Source organism: Callithrix jacchus, chromosome 9 (genome assembly GCF_049354715.1).
Source record: "Callithrix jacchus isolate 240 chromosome 9, calJac240_pri, whole genome shotgun sequence".
Classification (NCBI taxonomy): domain Eukaryota; kingdom Metazoa; phylum Chordata; class Mammalia; order Primates; family Cebidae; genus Callithrix; species Callithrix jacchus.
The window spans coordinates 69,304,110-69,324,736 of NC_133510.1; the positions used below are offsets into that span (position 1 = coordinate 69,304,110).

The window sequence follows — 20,627 nt, forward strand, 5'->3', positions numbered from 1 at the left end:
TCCTGCCCAGTTCTTTCCTGCCTCTGTGCCTTTGCTCATATAGTTCCCACAGCCTCATGCTCCTTCCCCTCCCCACACTCTTGAAATCCTTTTCCTTAAGAGCCTAAATCAAATGCTACCTTTATATATATATATAAATTTAAAAAGCCTTTTCTAATTTCTTCTCCTTGAATAAGTGGCTCCCTCCCCAGTTTTTACTTAACACTTGATTTTTGCTTCATTTCTTACCTTACTTAATGTTGTCACTATTAATAAATTACTGGTTTCTTGTAATATTATAAGCCTTGTAGCCATGAGAACCTTTCCCTTCCTTTTCATTTTGTAGTCATTATGCACATATAAGTGATTAAATGCTCATGTTATTTTATTATTTTTTGAGATACAGTTTTATTCTGTTGCCCAGGCTACAGTGCAATGGTGCGATCTCAGCTCACTGCAAACTCCACCTCCCAGGTTCAAGTGATTCTTATGACTCAGCCTCCCAGGAGGTTACAGGCACATGCCACCGTACCTGGCTAATTTTTTTTTTTTTTTTTCTGTCTGATTAGTAGAGAAAGGGTTTTGCCATGTTGGCCAGGCTGGTCTCAAATTCCTGCCCTCAAGTGATCCACCCACCTCAGCTTCTCAAAGTGCTGGGATAACAGGCAGGAGCCACTGCACCCAGCCAAAGTACTCATTTAGTATATGAAATATATCTGATCTTGCAAACACACTTTTTTTTTGAGATGGAGTTTTGCTCTTTTTGCCCAGGCTGGAGTACAATGGTGCAATCTCAATTTACTGCAACCTCTGCCTCCCAGGTTCAAGTGATTTTCCTGCCTCAGCCTTCTGAGTAGCTGGGATTACAGGTATGCACCACCACATCTGGCTAATTTTTTGTAATTTTAGTAGAGATAGTGTTTCTTCATGTTGGTCAGGCTGGTCTTGAACTCCCGACCTCAGGTGATCTGCCCACCTCAGCCTCCCAAAGTGCTGGGATTATAGACATGAGCCACTGTGCCTGGCAGCTTTTTTGGGGGTTGGGGGAGGAGTCTCTCTCTGTCATCCAGGCTGGAGTGCAGTGGTGCAATCTTGGCTCACTGCAACCTCCGTATCCTGGGTTCAAGCGATTCTCTTGCCTCAGCCTCCTGAGTAGCTGGGACTACAGGTGAACACCACCATGCCCAGCTGATTTTTGTATTTTTAGTAGAGACGGGTTTTCACCATGTTGGCCAGGATTATCTTGATCTCTTGATCTCGTGATCCGTCTGCCTCAGCTTCCCAAAGGGCTGGATTACAGGTGTGAGCCATTGTGGCTGGCCAGCACACTCTTATATAACAATGTTTGGCTTTGTATCACACATTAAATTAAATCCTTTAGTATTGCTTATAAATCCTTATTCATTCTGACTACCACTCATCTCTATGTCATTGCATACTTCTTCCTCATTCCCTAGCCATATTATTCCTTCCTCAGGGCCTTTGCATTTGCTCTCCTCTGCCTGGAAAACTCCTTCACTCTTTTCTTCACCTGGCTGGCTGCATATGTCCTCCCTATCATTCAGGTTTCAGTTCAAATGTCATTCACTCAATGAGGCCTTCCCTGACCATGGCCTAAATAGGCTGCCCCACCCTTGAGTTACTTTTTTCGTATTTCCTTTACGGCACTAATCATGATCGTTAATTGTCCTGCTTCCCCAGTAGAATGGAAATTTCGTGAGTAGAGACCTTGCCTGTCATAACTTTATTTTTTTTGAGATGGACCCTCACTCTCTCACTCAAGCTGGAGTGAAATGGCACCATCTTGGCTCACTGCAACCTCTGCCTCCCAGATTCAAGACCTGCTTCAGCCTCCCAAGTAGCTGGTACTACAGGTGCTTACCACCACACCTGGATAATTTTTGTATTTTTAATAGTGACAGGGTTTCATCATGTTGACCCGGCTGGTCTCAATCTCCTTACCTCAAGTGATCTGCCTGCCTTGGCTTCCCAAAGTGCTGGGATTACAGGCATGAGCCACTGCGCCTGGTCATTGTCTGTCACTTTTTTTTTTTTTTGAGATGGACTTTTACTCTTGTTGCCCAGGCTGGAGTGCAATGGCACAATCTTGGCTCACAGCAACCTCCACCTCCTGGGTTCGAGCAATTCTCCTGCCTCAGCTTTCTAAGTAGCTGGGATTACAGGCATGTACCACCACCACGCCTGTAATTTGTAGAGACGGGTTTTCTCCATGTTGGTCAGGCTAGTCTTGAACTCCCAACCTTAGGCAATCGACCCGCCCAGGCCTCCCAAAGTGCTGGGATTATAGGTATGAGCCACTGTGCCCAGTTTTGTCTGTCATTTTTAGCATTTTATCTTTAGCACTTGGAAAGCTGCCAAAGACATGATAAATGCTCAGTAAATATTTGTTGAATGAGTGAATAGCCTTGAAGATAGACTTTGCATCTGGACAAGTCTTGTTTGGTTTGCAATCCAAAGTGGTGTTGGCACTTTTCTTTACTGCACAACAGCTGAGGTAGGCCCATCTGGGTTCAAATCAGGTAGCAGTCTCTGAGGAGTTCTGAAGGGAACAGGACAAAAGTTTGGATACTGTGACAACCAGGATTCAGTTCCATCTGAGTGCCAGTTTTCTAGGGTGTTTCCAGGATCCAGGCCACTATTTTACTGCCACTGGAGCCATCTATTTCCCAGGTTGTTACTCTGGATTATACTAGTCTATCAACTCCCATTACATTTTTAAAAGCAGGATGGCAAAACTAAAACCCAGTTACTGGAATCCACAACCAACCAGAAGTTTTCTTCTGTTTTCATTCTCTAGGAGAAAAATTAGAAAGCTATCTAGAGTCTTCAAGGAAAGACAAAATGATTTTCATTATACTTACTATTAGCACTTGCCCTGAAATAGGACAGTGTACTGATTAGATTTTCAGCAACAGCTTCCAACGAAAGGTTTCTTATTAACATCTAGTTGAACCAGACAGTTTAATGAATTAGTTCTAACTTCTTTCTGTTTTTCTTTGTTGGTTAGTCTTATTTTTTAATTCCATTTTTCTTAGTGCTGGCTTGAAGTTTTATTAAAAATAAAATATTTAAACATATTTAATTATTTAATTTGTATTGAACCTACTTTGGAGTACCAAACTAATGTGTTTAATGCCTTTGTACATCTGAGCTCCAGATCTATTTGTCAAGCCACCCGTTAGGCTCTGTGGATAGTCCTTGTGTACCATGCATTCTGCATTCACCAAGTTTCACCAAGAATGCTTCAGGTTGTCCTTAACACTTTAATGCTTTTCTTTACCCACACTTAATCAATCCCCATGTCGCGTTGATTAGCTACCAAATAATGCTTTGTATAGTAGCTGACAGTTTTCAAAGTAGTTTTGCTTTTATCCTTTCATTTAGTCCCCATAGCCATCCTGTGTGAATCAATATCTGCTTTTCAGATGAAGAAATTCAGACCCAAAGACATTGATGATCTTTCCCATGCCAACTGAAAGAGCACTGCCCAGCAAATGTGTCCCAATAACTATTTGCTACAGTCCCAAACTGGATGTAGCTTTTAGAAGATAAATACTAAAATTCAACTGAAACAGTAATGTTAATATGTTTATAACCAGGCCTGGTAAGGAGGCTCATGCCTGTAATCCCAGCACTTTGGGAGGCCAAGGTAGGTGGATCACTTGAGGTCAGGAGTTCGAGACCAGCCTGGCTAACAGGGTGAAACTCCATCTCTACTAAAAAAACAAAAATTAGCCTGGGAGACAGAGTAAGACTCTGTCTTAAAAAAAAGAAAAGGTTAGGCCGGGTGCGGTGGCTCAAGCCTGTAATCCCAGCACTTTGGGAGGTCGAGGTGGTGGATCACGAGGTCAAGAGATCGAGACCATCCTGGTCAACATGGTAAAACCCCGTCTCTACTAAACATACAAAAAATTAGCTGGGTATGGTGGTACGTGCTTGTAATCCCAGCTACTCAGGAGGCTGAGGCAGGAGAATTGCCTGAACCCAGGAGGTGGAGGTTGCGGTGAGCCGAGATCGCGCCATTGCATTCCAGCCTGGGTAACAAGAGCGAAACTCCATCTCAAAAAAAAAAAAGGTTTATAACCAATTCTTAAAAAATAAGATGCCTAGCATTAGTCCAGATAAGTAGCCAAACTTTATGACTGGTGTGGCTATCATTATTTGGTACATCTTTATGTGACCAGCCTCAGTGATGCTTGTCCTTGATTAAAGCATTGTGATGTGGCAGCTTCTCAGTTTTTTTCTTTTTTTTTTTTTTTTTTTTGAGATGAAGTCTTGTTCTGTCGCCCAGGCTGGAGTGCAGTGGTGTGATCTTGGCTCACTGCAACCTCTACCTCCCAGGTTCAAGCAATTCCCTGCCTCAGCCTCCCAAGTAGCTGAGATTACAGGCATCCACCACCACACCTGGTTAATTTTTGTATTTTTAGTAGAGACAGAGTTACACTATCTTGGCCAGGCTGGTCTTAAACTCCTGACCTCATGATCCACCCGCCTCAGCCTCCCAAAGTGCTGAGATTACAGGCGTGAGCCACTGCTCCTGGCCAGCTTCTCTTTTTTTTAAAGAAAGGAAGGATTAAAGAACTTGTCTGGAGAAGTGTCACTTTTCAGTAAACCCATTTTAATTCTCCTGCTTCAAGGGATTGGTTAAACTGATCTAAACTTACTCTTAAGATTGAGCAAGTTCTGAAAAAAAGCGTATCATCTAAAATTTCAGATAGGAAGAATGGAAGCCAGGCCCTCCCTGGAAATGGTCAGAAGTGAAACTAACAAGCCCTGCGTTTGGAGAAAACTTGATTAATTATTAAGGACAAAGGGCTGGTATAAGAAGCTGATATCTTTAACAGAAGCAGCCTTCCTAAAATAAGTGCGAATGTTTCTTTTGCTTTGAGATTGTAAAGAAGACTCCTTAATTAACTACTTTGCCTTAATTAAGCATGTAATTGGCAAGAGTTGTGAGCATGTAGTTTCTAGGCAGATATTCAATTATATAGGTGGGCCTTTGTTGAGATGTGTATCAACTGAGGTACTAGTGTGACACTGTTTCTCATTCATATAACAGATATTTATTGAGCCCCTACATGTTCCAGGGACTGGTATTTGGTGCATCTGATGTTCAAGTATGAAAAGGTACAAAGGTTAAAGGAGAAATATGCTGTTCAGAGAAAGTCTGTGCTTTGTCTATGTCAATTGTAAATTTCCAGTCTTTTTCTAATTAGCTATGTTTTTCTCTACTCTTCACCTTAAATTTGATCTAATGACTTATTGATTTGTTTTTCTACTTATTGATAGAGATTTTTCTACTATGTGTGAAAAAAACTGCTGAAAAAATACCTCACTTTGTTGGATTATGTTTGCCCTTACAGTAAGTTAATGATTAACTGGGACAGGGAGGGAAGGAACCAAAGGAACAAATAACAAATTTTATTAATTGAGAGAGATGGAGTTAGACTTGGATTCAGTCTGGTAATTTTTTCATTTAAAGGGGAAAAAAAAAGATTAGGAAAGTTCTTGGGTGGTTCTTCATGATCTACAAATTTTAGACCAAAGTCAGTTGTTCTGTTTTTTTTGAGATAAGTCTTGCTCTGTCGCCGAGGCTGGAGTGGAGTGGTGCAGTCACATCCCATTGCAGCCTCAAACTAGTAGGCTCAAGTGATCCTCCCACCTCGGCCTCCCAAAGTGCTGGGATTATAGGCATGAGCCACTGCACCTGGCCCAAAGTCAGTTTGTTGTTGTTGTTGTTGTTGTTTTTGAGATGGAGTCTCACTCTGTCACCCAGACTGGAGTGCAGTGGTGCAACCTTGGCTCACTGTAACCTCTACCTCCTGGTATCAAGCGATTCTGCTGCCTTGGCCTTCTGAGTAGCTGGGACTACAGGCACCCAACACCACGCCTGGCTAATTTTTGTACTTTTAGTAGAGACAGGGTTTCACCATATTGGCCAGGCTCGAACTCTTGATCTTGTGATCCGCCCGACTCAGCTTCCCAAAGTGTTGGGATTATAGGCATGCTCTACCACACCCGGCCCCAAAGTCAATTTTTAAAGGCTGTAACTGGGGTTGCTCTTTTACCTGCCTAAATAAGATATGTGAAGATTACCATAATTTTTTACATATTTGGGGTTCATAAGCACAAGAAAATATATTCACATGAATGAATAAGGTAATAGAAGCCCTCTGAAAAGGTTATAGTTATATTATTTTCAACATAGAGTTCTTTTTTATTTTATCTTTTAATTTTTTTGAGATAGGTTCTCACTCTTGTCCAGGCTGGAGTACAGTGGCATGATCGCGGCTCACTGCAACCTCCACCTCCAAGGCTCAAGCAATCCTCCTACCTTAGCCTCTTGAGTAGCTGGGAATATAGGTGCAAGCCACCACATCTGGCTAACTTTTTTTTTTTTTTGGTAGAGATGGGGTTTTGCCATGTTTCTCAGGCTGGTCTCATTCTCCTGAGCTCAAGCAATCTATCCTCCTTGGCCTCCCAAAGTGCTGGGATCACAGGAGTGAGCCACCGTGCCTGCCCCAATGTAGAGTTCTTGCAGAGGTGTTGATAATACTTAAAATTGTATCTTTATGAGGTATAACTTTTGCAGATTTAGACTTTATGTTGCAGAGAAATGGTGTCAGGTTTTGAGCAGATCTGGTGTTTCTGGTGGTAACTACCAGTTTTTCAGAGATTACATTAGAGATACTCTCTTTTTGTCAGTGATTTAACAGAAATAAGTTGACTCTGAAATCTCATGTGTGCTAGAATTGCTTTTCTGGTTTATTTTCCATGCTGGAGGTCATTTTGTTTTCAGGCCAGCCTCCTAAAAAATGAAAAGAGCTAACATCTATTTAACTTCTTTGGGTCTCAGTTTCTTCATCTGAATATTATTCAATAATACATAAAGTGAGACAATAATACTTCTGAGTGTGTTACTATGAAGATTAAATAAGTTATATATGCAAAACAATTAAAACAGTATCTGACACATGGTAAATGCGTCATAAATGTTAGGTATTTTTATTATCACCACTACTATCATTATTTATTAAGCATTTATTTTAGCAATGTGTTAAGAGAACATTTTAGTGATGATGAAACTAAGGCTTAAAGTAATTTTCCTCGTGTTACCCAGTAAGTGTGTGTTAGACTCAGTATATAGACCTCAGCCAAAAAGAGCCTTGGGCAGAGTTGACTTAGATGTGCAACAGGCAGGGGCATCTGGTCCAGCCTTTATAATTTCTAGTTTCAAGACTCTTAAAGGATAAGACTGGTCCAGACATCCCCTACATACCGGGAAGATGTGGTTTGTCATGTCATAAGAACATGGACATTAGGGTCTGTTGGATTGTTTCAAATCCTAGTTCTATCAGTTGTTAGCTGTGTGACCTTGAGCAAGTTATTAAACTTCTCTAGAGCCTTAGTTACTTCCTCTGTAAAATGAGAATAATAATATTTGCTGGCCAGGTGTGGTGGCTCATGACTATAATCCCAGCACTTTGGGAAGCTGAGGTGGGAGGATCACTTGAGCCCAGGAGTTTGAGTCAGCTTGGGCAACATAGCAAGACCCTGTCTCTTACCAAAAAAAAAAAAAAATATATATATATATATAAAATAAAATTGCGTCATGGTAGTGTAAGAATTAAGTGAATAAGATCAAATGGAATGAAATAACATGTAAAGCACCTGGCATATGGCCAGTACTCGGTAACCAATCCTCAGGCTTATGCTTAAGGGGTTCAAACTTGTACTAGATTTTGACATTGTATGTCTAGATGGTGAGCAGTTAGGGTGTGGGTCTGCCAAAATTAATGTGTTTGGACTCCACATAAAAGGTTCAGATTCTATAGGTAATCCTGATACTCAGAGTGCCACCCTTATCTGAAAGCACTAGACTGGGTGGTGGAGGGTAGCAGCAGTGATCCTCTTAATGCCTGAGCTGTCAGTGTCAGTCAGGCTTCTTACAGGCTGTGCTCTGGTTAGAATATTAATGAGCAGTAAAGTAATGTCCTGCAAAAGGGAACTCCACAGAAACGAGGCTCTCATCTGTATAGTCAAACAGTATTTTTGTTTGGAAAGAATATTAATGAGATCTGGATAAGAATCAAACACCAGGAAAGGACAGCTACTGTGAGACGCAATTTCAGCTGTACAAGGAGTTACACATGATATTCAGAAAGTCCTTGTGCAATTAAAAAAAGTAATTAAGTTGTAGAGATAATAAATAATTTATAAATGACATTAAAAAAAATAAATGTGGCTGGGCACAGTGACTCATGCCTGTAACCTCAGCAGTTAGGGAGACAGAGGTGAGATATAGCTTGATCCCAGGAGTTTGAGGCCAGCCTGTGCAACATAGTGAGACCTCATACTTCACAAAAAGGAAAAATAGGCCAAGCACAGTGGCTCAAGCCTTTAATCCCAACACTTTGGGAAGCCAAGGATGGCAGATCATCTGAGGCCAGGAGTTTGAGACCAAAATAGCCAACATGCTGAAACCCCGTCTCTACTAAAAAAAAACAAAAATTGTCCAGGCATGGTGGCAGGCACCTGTCATCCCAGCTACTCTGGAGGTTGAGGCAGGTGAATCACTTGAACCCAGGAGGTTCAAGGCAGAAGTTGCAGCGAGCAGAGGTCGCACAATTGCACTCCAGCCTGGGCAACAGAGCAAGACTGTCTCAAAAAAAAAAAAAAAAGAAAAAGAAAAAAATTATAATAATAACAAATGTAGTTTAAAAAAGTAAATGTGACCAGGTGCCATGGTTCATGCCTGTAATCCCAGCAGTTTGGAGGCCAAGGAGGGCAGATCATCTTTTTTTTTTTTTTTTTTTTTGGAGGGAAAAAGAGAAAAAGAAGGGGAAAAAAAGAAAAAGAGGGAAAAAGGAATATTACTTCATTCCAAAAATGGGTTTCAATAATGGCCGATCAATATTTTGAGTGTTTAAAGTGGTTAATGCATATTTTATGTGTTTAAAATGGAGACCTCTGTTGTGTTTATTTGTTCTGGTTCTGAGTTCAAGTCCTGGATATCTTATCAATTTGTTGTCTCGTTGAATCTAAATCTCATTATGTGTCTTATGTATCTGGGTGTTAAGATCTCTTATTGTTACATTAATCCTTTTACCCTTGCATCCTTGTAGCTTTGAAATCTATTTTATTAAGTGTGAGAATTGCAACTCCTGCTTTTTATTTATTTATTTTTGCTCTCCATTTGGTTGGTGAGCTTTTTTCCATCCTCTTGTTTTGAGTCTTTGTATATCTTTAGATATATCGTTAGATTTTGTGGATAATGTATATTTTGTGTGTTTAAAATGGAGAGCCCTATTGAGTTTATTTGTTCTGAATCTTAGTTCCAGTCCCGGATATTGTTATCAATTTTCTGTCTCGTTGAATCTAAATCTCATTATGGGTCTTATGTATCTGGGTGTTAAGATCTCTTATTATTACATTAATCCTTTTATCCTTGTATCCTTGTAGCTTTGAAATCTATTTTGTCAAATGTGAAAATTGCAACTCCTGCTTATTTATTTATTTTTGCTCTCCATTTGGTTGGTAGGTTTTTTTTTTTTCCAACCCTTTATTTTGAGTCTATGTATATCTTTGGATATACCGTTAGATTTTGTCTGTATCTTTTGATTGGGAGATTTGGTCGATTTGAAATTTAGGGTTGCTGCCGTTTGATATTAACTGGCTATTTTGTCCTTTCATTGATAAAAATTCTTCTTTATGTTAATGCTCTTTACTTTTTGGTGTATTTTTAGAAAGGGTCATATTGGTTGTTCCTTTCTGTGTATAGTGCTTCTTTTAGAAGTTCTTGTAAAGCAGGCCTGGTGGTAATAAAATCTCTGAGTACTTGCTTGTTCCTAAAAAATTTTATTTTTCCTTCAAATGTAAAGCTTAAATTGGCAGGATATGAAATTCTGGGCTGAAAGTTCTGTTCTTTAAGTATATTGAATATTGGCCCCCACTCTCTTCTAGCTTGTAGGGTTTCCGTTGAGAGATCTGCTGTAAGCCTAATAGGCTTACCTTTATGGGTAACTTGATCTTTCTCTCTGGCTGCCCTTAATATTTTCTCCTTCGTTTCGATCTTGGTGAATCTAACGATTATGTGCCTTGGGGTTGGTCTTCTTGAGGAATATCTTTGTGGTGTTCTCTGTATTGCCTGGGGTTGAATAGTGTCCTGCTTTGCTAAATTAGGAAAATTTTCCTGGATAATGTCCTGGAGAGTATTTTCTAGCTTGAATTCATTCTCTCCATCACATTCAGGCACACCAATCAAGCATATATTAGGTCTTTTCACATAGTCCCATATTGCTTGGAGACTTTGCTCATTCCTTTTTATCCTTTTTTCTCTATTCTTGTCTTGTTGTGTTGTTTCATTAAGTTGATCTTCGATCTCTGATACCCTTTCTTCTGCTTGATCCATTCGGCTGTTTAAGCTTGTACATGTTTCACTAAGTTCTCGTGTTGTATTTTTCCACTCCATAAGTTCATTTGTATTCCTCTCTATATTGTCTATTCTTTTCAACATTTCATCTAACCTTTTTTCCAAGTTCTTAGTTTCTTTACATTGGGTTAGAACAAGTTCCTTTAACTCCCAGAAGTTTCTTATCATCCACCTTTTAAAGCCTACTTCAGATAATGGAACACAGTCCTTTTCCATCAGGGCTTGTTCCGTTACTGATGAGTCCTTTTCCATCAGGGCTTGTTCGGTTGCTGATGGGTTCTGATTTTGAGTATACTCGGCCTTCGAGTTTTTTTCCCTTCATTGTAGATGAACCGCCTTTCTAATTAGTTTTCTGAGTCGACGTCCGACTTATTGATTCCCAGTGTTGGGATCCGAGCAACCCACTGTGGCAGCCTAAATAGCAGCGATAAGACTGATGGTGCTCTTCTGCCCGGGAATCTCTGGTCTGGCTTCCTTCTTGAGTCCGCAACAAGCGGCTCTGGCTTCCCGGAGCTCCAAACCCCGGTCAGTAGGGGAAGCAGTCCCGTTGGCTCTGCATGAAGAGCTGCTGCGCCGAGACGCCGGCAAAACCGCTGCGGCGGCCACAAGAGTCGCGCTGGCGACCCGTGGGGCTCCTCCACTGGGAATCGGCTGATCGGTGAGTGACGAAAATTCGTCTAAAAGTGTGGCGTCGTCTCGTTCTCTGGGCTTTCACTGGGAGCTACAATCCTGAGCTGTTAGTGGTCGGCCATCTTGGATCGATCTCCTGGTATCGGAGGGCAGATCATCTGAGGTCAGGAGTTTTAGACCAGCTGAGCTAACGTGGTGAAACCCTACCTTTACTACAAATACAAAATTTAACTGGACACGGTGGCAGACACCTGTAGTCTCAGCTACTTGGGAGGTTAAGGCAGGAGAATCACTGGAACCCAGAAGGTGGAGGCTCCAGGGAGCAGAGATCACGCCACTGCACTCCAGCCTGGGTGACAGAGCGAGACTCCATCTCAAAAAAAAAAAAGTGGGGGAGACATCCAAGATGGCCGATCGCTAACATCCTGGGATTGCAGCTCTCAGTGAAGGCGCGGAGAACTAGAGGATGCCACACTTTCAGACAAATTCTGGTCGCTCACAGAGCAGAAGATCCCCAGTGGAGGAAACACACAGGTCGCAAGCACGACTCTTGTGGCCAGCGCAGCAGTTCCGCTGGCACCTCGGCGTGGCAGCTCTTGGAGCAGAGTAAATAGGTTTGGAGGACCCGCACAGGCCCCCAGCACAACACCAGAGCCCGGCGCAGCGGCTGTGACGGCACCTCAGCGCGGCGCTCGGCGCAGAGTAAACGGGACCGATTCCCCTTCTGACCGAGGTTTGGAGCCCTGGGAAGGCAGAGTCACCTACTACAGACACAAGAAGGAAGCCAGACAGGAGAATCCTGGGCAGAAAAGCACCATCAGTTTTAACGCCGCTGCTCTGGCCCTGGGAACTAACAACCCGGACGCCCACTCAAGAGACCTAATCTGAAAGTTGGTAAATTCAAAGATGACAGGAGGATAAATTTACAATGACGGGAAGAAACCAGCGTAAAAAAGCTGAGAATACTCAAAGTCAGAATGCCTCTCCCTCTAAAGATGATCACAGTTCCACATCAACAATGGAACAAGGCTTGATGGAGAACGAGCGCATCCCAATGACAGAATCACTCTTCAAGGAAAGGATAATAACAAACTTCGATGAGTTAAAAGAACATGTTGTAGCCCAACATAAAGAAACTAGGAACTTTGAAAAAAGGTTTGATGAAATCCTATTGAGAATAGACAACTTAGAGAGGAGTATGAGTGAATTAATGGAACTGAAGAATACAATACAGGAACTCCGAGAAGTATGGACAGGTTTAAACACTCGAATTGTTCAAGCAGAAGAAGGGATATCAGAGGTCAAAGTCCAACTTAATGAAATAAAATGTGAAGAAAAGATTAGAGAAAAAAGGATAAAAAGGAATGAGCAAAGTCTCCAAGAAATGTGGGACTATGTGAAAAGACCAAATTTACGTTTGATAGGTGTACCTGAATGCAACGGAGAGAATGAATCCAAGCTGGAAAATACCCTTCAGGATATTATTCAGGAAAATTTTCCTAAACTAGCAAAGCAGGTCAATATTCAACCCCAGGTAATACAGAGAACACCACAAAGATATTCCTCAAGAAGAGCAACCCCAAGGCACATAATCATTAGATTCACCAGGGTTGAAACGAAGGAGAAAATACTAAGGGCAGCCAGAGAGAAAGGTCAGGTTACCCACAAAGGCAAGCCTATCAGACTTACAGCAGATCTCTCAGCAGAAACTCTACAAGCCAGAAGAGAGTGGGGGCCAATATTCAACATCCTCAAAGAACAGAACCTTCAGACCAGAATTTCATTTCCAGCCAAACTAAACTTCACAACTGAAGGAAAAATAAAATCTTTTATGAACAAGCAAGAACTCAGAGATTTTATTACCACCAGGCCTGCTTTACAAGACCTTCTGAAAGAAGCATTACACACAGAAAGAAACAACCAGTATTAGCCTTTCTAAAAATATACCAAAAAGTAAAGAGCACCAACATAAAGAAGAATTTACACCAACGAATGGATAAAACAGCCAGTCAACATCAAATGGCAGTAACCCTAAATTTAAATCAGCTAAATCCCCCAGTCAAAAGACCCAGCCAAAACCCAACGGCATGTTACATCCAGACCTGTTTCACATGCAAGGATACACAAAGACTCAAAACAAAGGGATGGAGAAAGATTTACCAACCAAATGGAGAGCAAAAATAAATAATAAATAAATAAAAAGCAGGAGTTGCAAATCTCATATCGGATAAAATAGATTTTAAAGCAACAAAGATAGAGTGGTAAAAGGATCAATGCAACAACAAGAGCTAACGATCCTAACACCCAGATACATAAAGACTTAGACTCAATGAGACAGAAAATTAATAAGGATATCAAGGACTCGAACTCAGATCCAGAACAAGTAAACTTAATAAATATTTATAGAGCTCCCCACTTCAAATACACAAAATATACATTCTTGTCAATACCACATCACACCTACTCATAAGTTTAAATGAAACATTGATTGGCCATTATTAATACCCAATTTTTTTCAGAATAAAGCAATATTTTCGTTTACTCTCCCTCTTTCTCTTCCTCTTTCTTCCTCTCCTTTACTTATTTTTTTTCTTTCCTTCTCTCAAAAAAAGAAATCAACTTGTAAACCTCTAGATCCAGGTCGGCAATGTCTCTCTCATTGCTTGATTTCCTTCCTTCCCTTCCCTCCCTCCCTCCCTCCCTCCTTCTTCCCTTCCTTCCTTCCTTCATCCCTTCCTTCCCCCCTACAGTCCTCCTTCCCTCCCTTCCTGCCTTCCTCCCAAAAAAAAAAAGAAAAATATTCTAGATTCCCTATTTATAAAAAAGAAAAGTAAATGTATTAAGTGGCCAACACATATTTGAAAATATGCTCAACCTTGCTCATTAGAAGAGTGAAAACTAAAACAATAATGTACCATTTTCACACATCTCCTATCAGATTGGAAAAAAATAAAATAATGCTTAGTACTGATAAGAATATGGAGAAAGATTCAAATATAAATGGATGTGACTTTTTTGAGGAAAATCTTGGAATATCTATTTAAAAATTTAATGCATAAGCCTTTTAAACTATAATTGGTCCTTCTAGGAATTTATGCCGTAGGCACACCCCACCCCAGGTAGATAATAGTACAAGCATGTTCATTACATTCTTACTCATAACAATGAAGAAGCAAAAGCAACCTGCATGTTCATCTACAGGGGCCTTGTTAAATAGGTTTTAAACTATTACAGAATGAATTATTACAAGGTATTGAAAGGTTGAGATAGATCTGTAGGTCCTGAGGTGGGAAGATGTCTAAGAGGAAATAATTGCTGAACAGCATTAGCATAAAACCATTGTATTTCTTTCTTTTTGAGCAGAGTCTGGCTCTGTAGTCAGGCTGGAGTGCAGTGGTGCAATCTCAGTTCACTGCAACCTCCAACTCCTTGGTTCAAGCGATTCTTCTGCCTCAGCCTCCTGAGTAGCTGTGATTACAGGTGCGTGCCACCATGCCCAGTTAATTTTTGTATTTTTAGTAGAGATGGGGTTTCTCCATGTTGGCCAGGATGGTCTCCATCTCCTGACCTTGTGATCCACCCACCTTGGCCTCCTAAAGTGCTGGGATTATAGGCATAAACCACCACACCCAGCCAAAACCATTGTTTTTCTAAAACATGTTTGTATTTATGCATATTGTGTGTTAATTCCTCTGTGCCTCAGTTTTCTCATCTGTAAAATAGGCATCATGATGGTACCTACCTCAGAACTTGTTGCAAGGGTATAAACTGAGATAACATAAGTAGAGTGCTTAGTACGGTGACTGACACATAGTGCTATGTGTTGGCAATTATTATTATTATTATTGTATAGGCAGTATCAGAAAGTTTATACTACAGACTTTGACAGAGATTACCTTTGAGTAGTAGAATTGGCTTGAGGGGACAGCAGGCAAGAGCTGGCAGAGACTTCTACTTCTTACATTGTGTATTTCCCTATAATTGTTTGTATGGAGGAGGCCCATCCTTGACCAGTCACTGACCAAGGAGCCTAGACAGTGAAGGAAATGGCATTCTGGTTCGGTATGCTTGTTGAGGCCTGCAGAAGAAGGTTTTTATGGTAAGGAGGAGGGTGAGGAAGGGTGGTGCTGCGGGGAGATGGGAAGGATGTCCGTGGATTCCATCATGACTGCTGGTTTTTTTTGAAAACCACTGACCTAATTAAAGATTTAAAAAATTCACATTGCACAAGAACCTTACAAAGGCTAGCATGTATTTGGGCTTATCCTTTTTATAATCCACTAAGTTATATTTATACTACAAAAGTGATTTGTGTTTAATTTGACTTTTGAATAAAAACTACAGAAAGTAATTTGGCAAAGTGCTCAAAACAAACACTTAAAAAGACACAGGTAGTTTTTCTAATAATTATGAAATTAAAATGTTGATATTTTAAAGACACAATTTCTCTTCAATTAATGTTACTACTTCCATTACATAATGATGAGCAATTTCTGTTTATTTTGAGACAGATTTTCACTCTTGTTGCCCAGGCTGAAACGCAGTAGCACGACCTCGGCTTACTGCAACCTCTGCCTCCTGGATTCAAGCAATTCTCTTGACTCTGCCTTCCAAGTAGCTGGGACTACAGGTGCACACCATCGTGCTCAGCTAATTTTTGTATTTTTAGTAGAGATAGGGTTTTGCCATGTTGGCCAGGCTGCCGTCGAACTCCTGACCTTAGGTAAACCACCTGCCTCGGCCTCCCAAAGTGCTGGGATTGATTACAGGCGTGAGTCACTGTGCCAGACCAGCAATGTTTTAAATAATAAGAGCAACTTTCATGCTAAAAAGTCAAACAGGTGAAGCAAATGTAACATTTTTGAATTATTATTATTTTTTGAGACTGTTTCACTCTGTTGCCCAGGCTGGAATGCAGTGGCGCCATCACGGCTCACTGCAGCCTCAGTCTTCCACCTCAGCCTCTCAAGTAGCTGGGACCACAAGTGCCCACCACCATACCTGGATAATTTTTAAGTTTATTGTAGAAGTGGAGTCTCACCATCATGCCCAGGCTGATCTTGAACTCTGGGCTCAAGCTATCTTCCTGCCTTAGCCTCCCAAAATGTTGGGATTACAGGTGTGAGCCATTGTGCCTGGCCATGAATTATTTTTAATCACATCCTTATTGACATAAGCCTTGTTAAGTCAATATGACACACAAAATAAGCTAAACCCAAATATGAGTTTTATTAACTGAACCTTTAGAATAATTTTTATTGAATGCATCTTAGCCTCTGAAGCATGCAAAGACCAAGATCTGCCTCTGACTTCAAGCAGACTGTTTTATGTTTATTGTCTCCTTAGTTTAAAACAACCCTGTAAGGCAGGTTTATCACCTTCCTTTTACAAAGAAGGAAAGTAAAGTACATAGAGGTTGCCATACATCTGGTAAGCACTGGAATGGGAATTGGAACCATCTAGTGTTTTCATTCTACTCCCGTGCCTCCAGAGAGTCATGGGGTAAGGGTGGGCAAGGTGAGCCCTGTTGGGGGCCACATGAGAATTCTCAGGGACCTCAGTGATCATCTGTCATCTAGTCTAGTGGCTTTCAAGCCATCATTTTAAAAATTATAAACAGTTTTATTGAAAAATGATTTATGCCAGGCACAGTTGGGCAGATCATGAGGTCAAGAGTTCAAGACCAGCCTGGCCAACATGGTGGAACATCGTCTCTACTAAGAATACAAAAATTAGCCAGGCATGGTGGCATGTGCCTGTAATCCCAGCTATTCGGGAGGCTGAGGCAGGAGAATTGCTTGAACCTGGGAGGCGGAGATTGCAGTGAGTTGAAATCATGCCACTGTACTCCAGCCTGGGCAACAGAGCAAGACTCTGTCTTGAAAAAAAAAAAAAAGAAAAATGATTTGTATACCATACAATTCACCTATTCAAATTGTGCAGTTCAGTGGTTTTAATATGGTCACACAGTTGTGCAGCCATCACCGTAATCAATTTTACAACATTTTTATCACCTTCCAGAGAAAACTCATACCTATCAGCTGTCAGTTCCTTGTCTTCATACTGCCAGTCCCAGGCAACCACTAATTCTCTTTCTGTCTCAATTCTCCTGCCTCAGCCTCCCGAGTAGCTGGGATTACAGGCACGTGCCACCATGCCTGCCTAATTTTTGTATTCTTAGAATTTGCCTATTCTGGACCATTCATATAAATGGAATCATACAGTAAATGGTCTTTTGTGACTGGCTCCTATTACTTAGCTTAATATTTTCAAGATTCAGCCATGTTGTAGTATGCGTCAGGACTACATTACTCTTTATAGCTGAATAATATTCCCTTGTATGGATATACCACATTTTGTTTATCCTTTCATCAGTTGATGAACATTTGTGTACAAGTTTCCGTGTGGACGTGTGTTTTCATTTCTCTTGAGTATCTATATACACACGTAGGAATGGAATTGTTGGATCTCATGGTAACTCTGTTTAATCTTTTGAGGAACCACCAGACTGTTTTCCAAAGTGGCTGCACCATTTTATGTGCCTACCAGCAGTGTTTTTGTGTTCTAGTTTCTCCACATCCTTGCCAACATTTGTCAAACTATAATTCTTTTAACTATACCCCACAATAAGAAATATTTTACATTCTTACTTAGTGAATTCTTACACATGCAAATAACTGAAACAAAAACTTAAAAAAAAATTTACCTGTACTGTGAACTCTGACATTTTCGATTGCATTCTGTTCTTTTTCATCAAAACAAACATGTTGGTTCTGACCACTAAACTTGCTTTCACAACTCACTAATTGTGATCTGCAGCTAGAAAAACACTAGGCTATTTTAACTCCTTCGTTTTACACCAGAGGAAAGAGAGACCCAGGGAACTGGCTTGTTCATGGTCATACCACTAATTAGTGGCAGATTCAAGATTAGAGTGCAAGCCCGTTGGCTCCCTGCTTTACTTTGACCTCTCAGTAAATTATAGTTGCCCTCTTATTCAGTAAATAAAAATAAAATAGAATTTCTGTTTTTTAACCTTCTTATCTTTCTTAAGCAGCATTTTAAATTTAGCAACAAACCTGGCTAGAGAAAAAAAGAATGAGAATAACTAAATTTTATTATGATGAGTCTTGCTCCAACACAATGATTTTGTGCCGACTGGACAGAAAAGTACTGGGTGAACGTAGATAATGGGCATCAAATTAGGCAGATTGAATTAATCACTGCAGTGTCTCAAGTTCATTTTTGTCCCAACCTCAGTATACTTTTAAAGAGCAGCCATAGCCAGGCACGGTGGCTCATGCCTGTAGTCCCAGCACTTTGGGAGGCTGAGGTGAGCAGATCACAAGGTCAGGAGTTCAAGACCAGCCTGACAAACATGGAGAAACCCCATCTCTACTAAAAATACAAAATTAGCCAGGCGTGGTGGTGCATGCCTGTAGTCCCAGCTACTTGGGAGGCTGAGGCAGGGGAATCACTTGAATCCCGGAGGCAGTGGTTGCAGTGAGCTGAGATCATGCCATTGCACTCCAGCCTAGGCAACAAGTGAAACTCCACCCCACTGCCCCCAAAAAAAGAGCAGCCATTTTCCTTACACTGTCAAATTTGAATGGCAACATAAAATTGAAGTGGGCAATATAAAAATATTTTGTGTTGCTCTTTTCATTTTTCTTAGAATACCACATAGGTCTTAAACCCTTTACTTACTTATTTTCAAGACGGAGTCTTGCTCTGTTGCCTAGGCTGGAGTGCAATGGTGTGATCATGGCTCACTGCAGCCTTTTCCTCCTGGGCTTAAGTGATCCTCCTGCTTCAGCCAAGTAGCTAGGATTACAGGCATGCATCACCATGCCCAGCTAATTTTTAATTAATTTTTTTTGACAGAGAACAGGTCTTGCCATGTTGCCTAGGCTGGTCTGGAACTTCTGGTCTCAAGTGGTCCTCTCTCCCCAGCCTCCCAAAGTGCTGAGATTACAGGCATGGGCCACTGTGCCCTGCCTTAAACACTTTAATTCAGTTTTCCAACATTTTATGAGGGAACCTCTGACACTAGAGTTGCTTCAAGGTTCTTATTAAAATGTGGGTCTTTTGAGCCCTTCTCCAGACCTAATGAATCAGAATCATGGGATGGGACCTGAAAATCAGTATTGTATACAAGTTTCCTAAGTGATTCTATGTATATTTAGGAACATAGTGACGAACTGAATTAAATTTTTCCCTTTATTTCTCATCTTTCTTTCCTTTTTTTTTTTGAGACAAAGTCTCACTCAGTCACCCAGGCTGAAGTGCAGTGGCACAATATTGGCTCACTGCAACTTCCACCTCCCTGGTTCAAGCAATTCCCCTGCCTCAGTGGCCTCCCAAGTAGTTGAGATTATAGGCACCACCATGCCCGGCTAATTTTTTTGTATTTTTAGTAGAGATGGGGTTTCACCATGTTGGCCAAGCTGTTCTCGACTCCTGATCTCAGGCAATCCACCCGCCTTAGCCTCCCAAAGTGTTGGGATTACAGGCGTTAGCCACCATGCCTGATCCAGTCCTGGAATTTCTCCTGCATGCTGGATAGTTTCATATGTCCAATATGCAACACAGCACAACCCAAATCATATGTATTATCCTTTCTTAACCTCTACTCAAATTAAGTTCTTTTAATTACAAATCATTTTTCTACAAAGAATTGGTATATGAATTTTTGCTTACATCAAATAAAATAACATAACATGGAACATAGTATAATATAACAAAATGTACACAAGGTTTGAAGTTAAAAAGATAACTTACAGGTTCTCACTTGGCCTCTAATTGTTGTGACATGTGCAAATTTCTTTACTTCTCTGAGGCATATACCATCACTTACCTTAGCTAGTCAAAAATTCTATATAAAATGCCTAACACAGGGACACGTCATGGAAAGAAAACCCCAAGAGGCTAAGGGCATGAGGCATGGATTAGAATCTAGCTGTTGAGATCTCCCACCACTAAGTAGCTGAGTGATCTTGGGCAACTTATTAAACTCTGAGTTTCCTCATCTATAGGTTGAGGATAAAATAACTTACTTCATTGTGGCGAGAATTAAACAAGGTCTTAAGTGTCAAGTATGTACAACTCTACCTAGCGCCCAATAAGAGCTTAAGAAGTCATTTATTTACTATCAATAAATGCTAATTTACCCCTTTCCCTGCTTTGTCTTTGTCTTTTGCTCTTCTGACATCTAGTATGTCGCTTCCTAAATAGAAGGAACTCTATAAATACACCTTGAATAAAATTGCACAAAGTTTTGCACATACGGACTTTGCCCAAGCTTTTTCTCACATCTTTAGGTAGGCCCAAGTTATTTCTTGATGCAAGCCATCCTCTGAGCACATGACTCTTCCTGAACATACTGCTACGCTCTGTCTGAAAATGCCCGAGCCTCCCTGGCCTTATGCTCCCTGGCACCTTATGGGTGCCAGGTTAGGTGACACTTTGATCCAGATGCCTTCCCTGACCCCTCAAGCTTGGGCTAAAAGGTTCCTTTTAAGTTCTGAAAGTATTAGACCTACCTCTACCTGATCACATGTAGTTG

At 40.9% G+C, this 20,627-nt stretch overlaps 1 protein-coding gene across 10 annotated transcripts in view; it reads left to right on the plus strand.

Annotated features, from left to right (window-relative positions):
• Positions 1-20,627, plus strand: part of LIMA1 (LIM domain and actin binding 1) — a 113,202-nt gene that overhangs the window by 7,941 nt on the left and 84,634 nt on the right. For 2 of the 10 annotated variants that reach the window (XM_078336668.1, XM_078336670.1), the window contains exon 2: positions 751-848. The exons of the other annotated variants lie outside the window; for them this stretch is intronic. The gene's annotated coding sequence lies outside the window, so the exon portion shown is untranslated. The remainder of the gene's footprint in view (positions 1-750; positions 849-20,627) is intronic. 10 annotated transcript variants of the gene reach the window in all.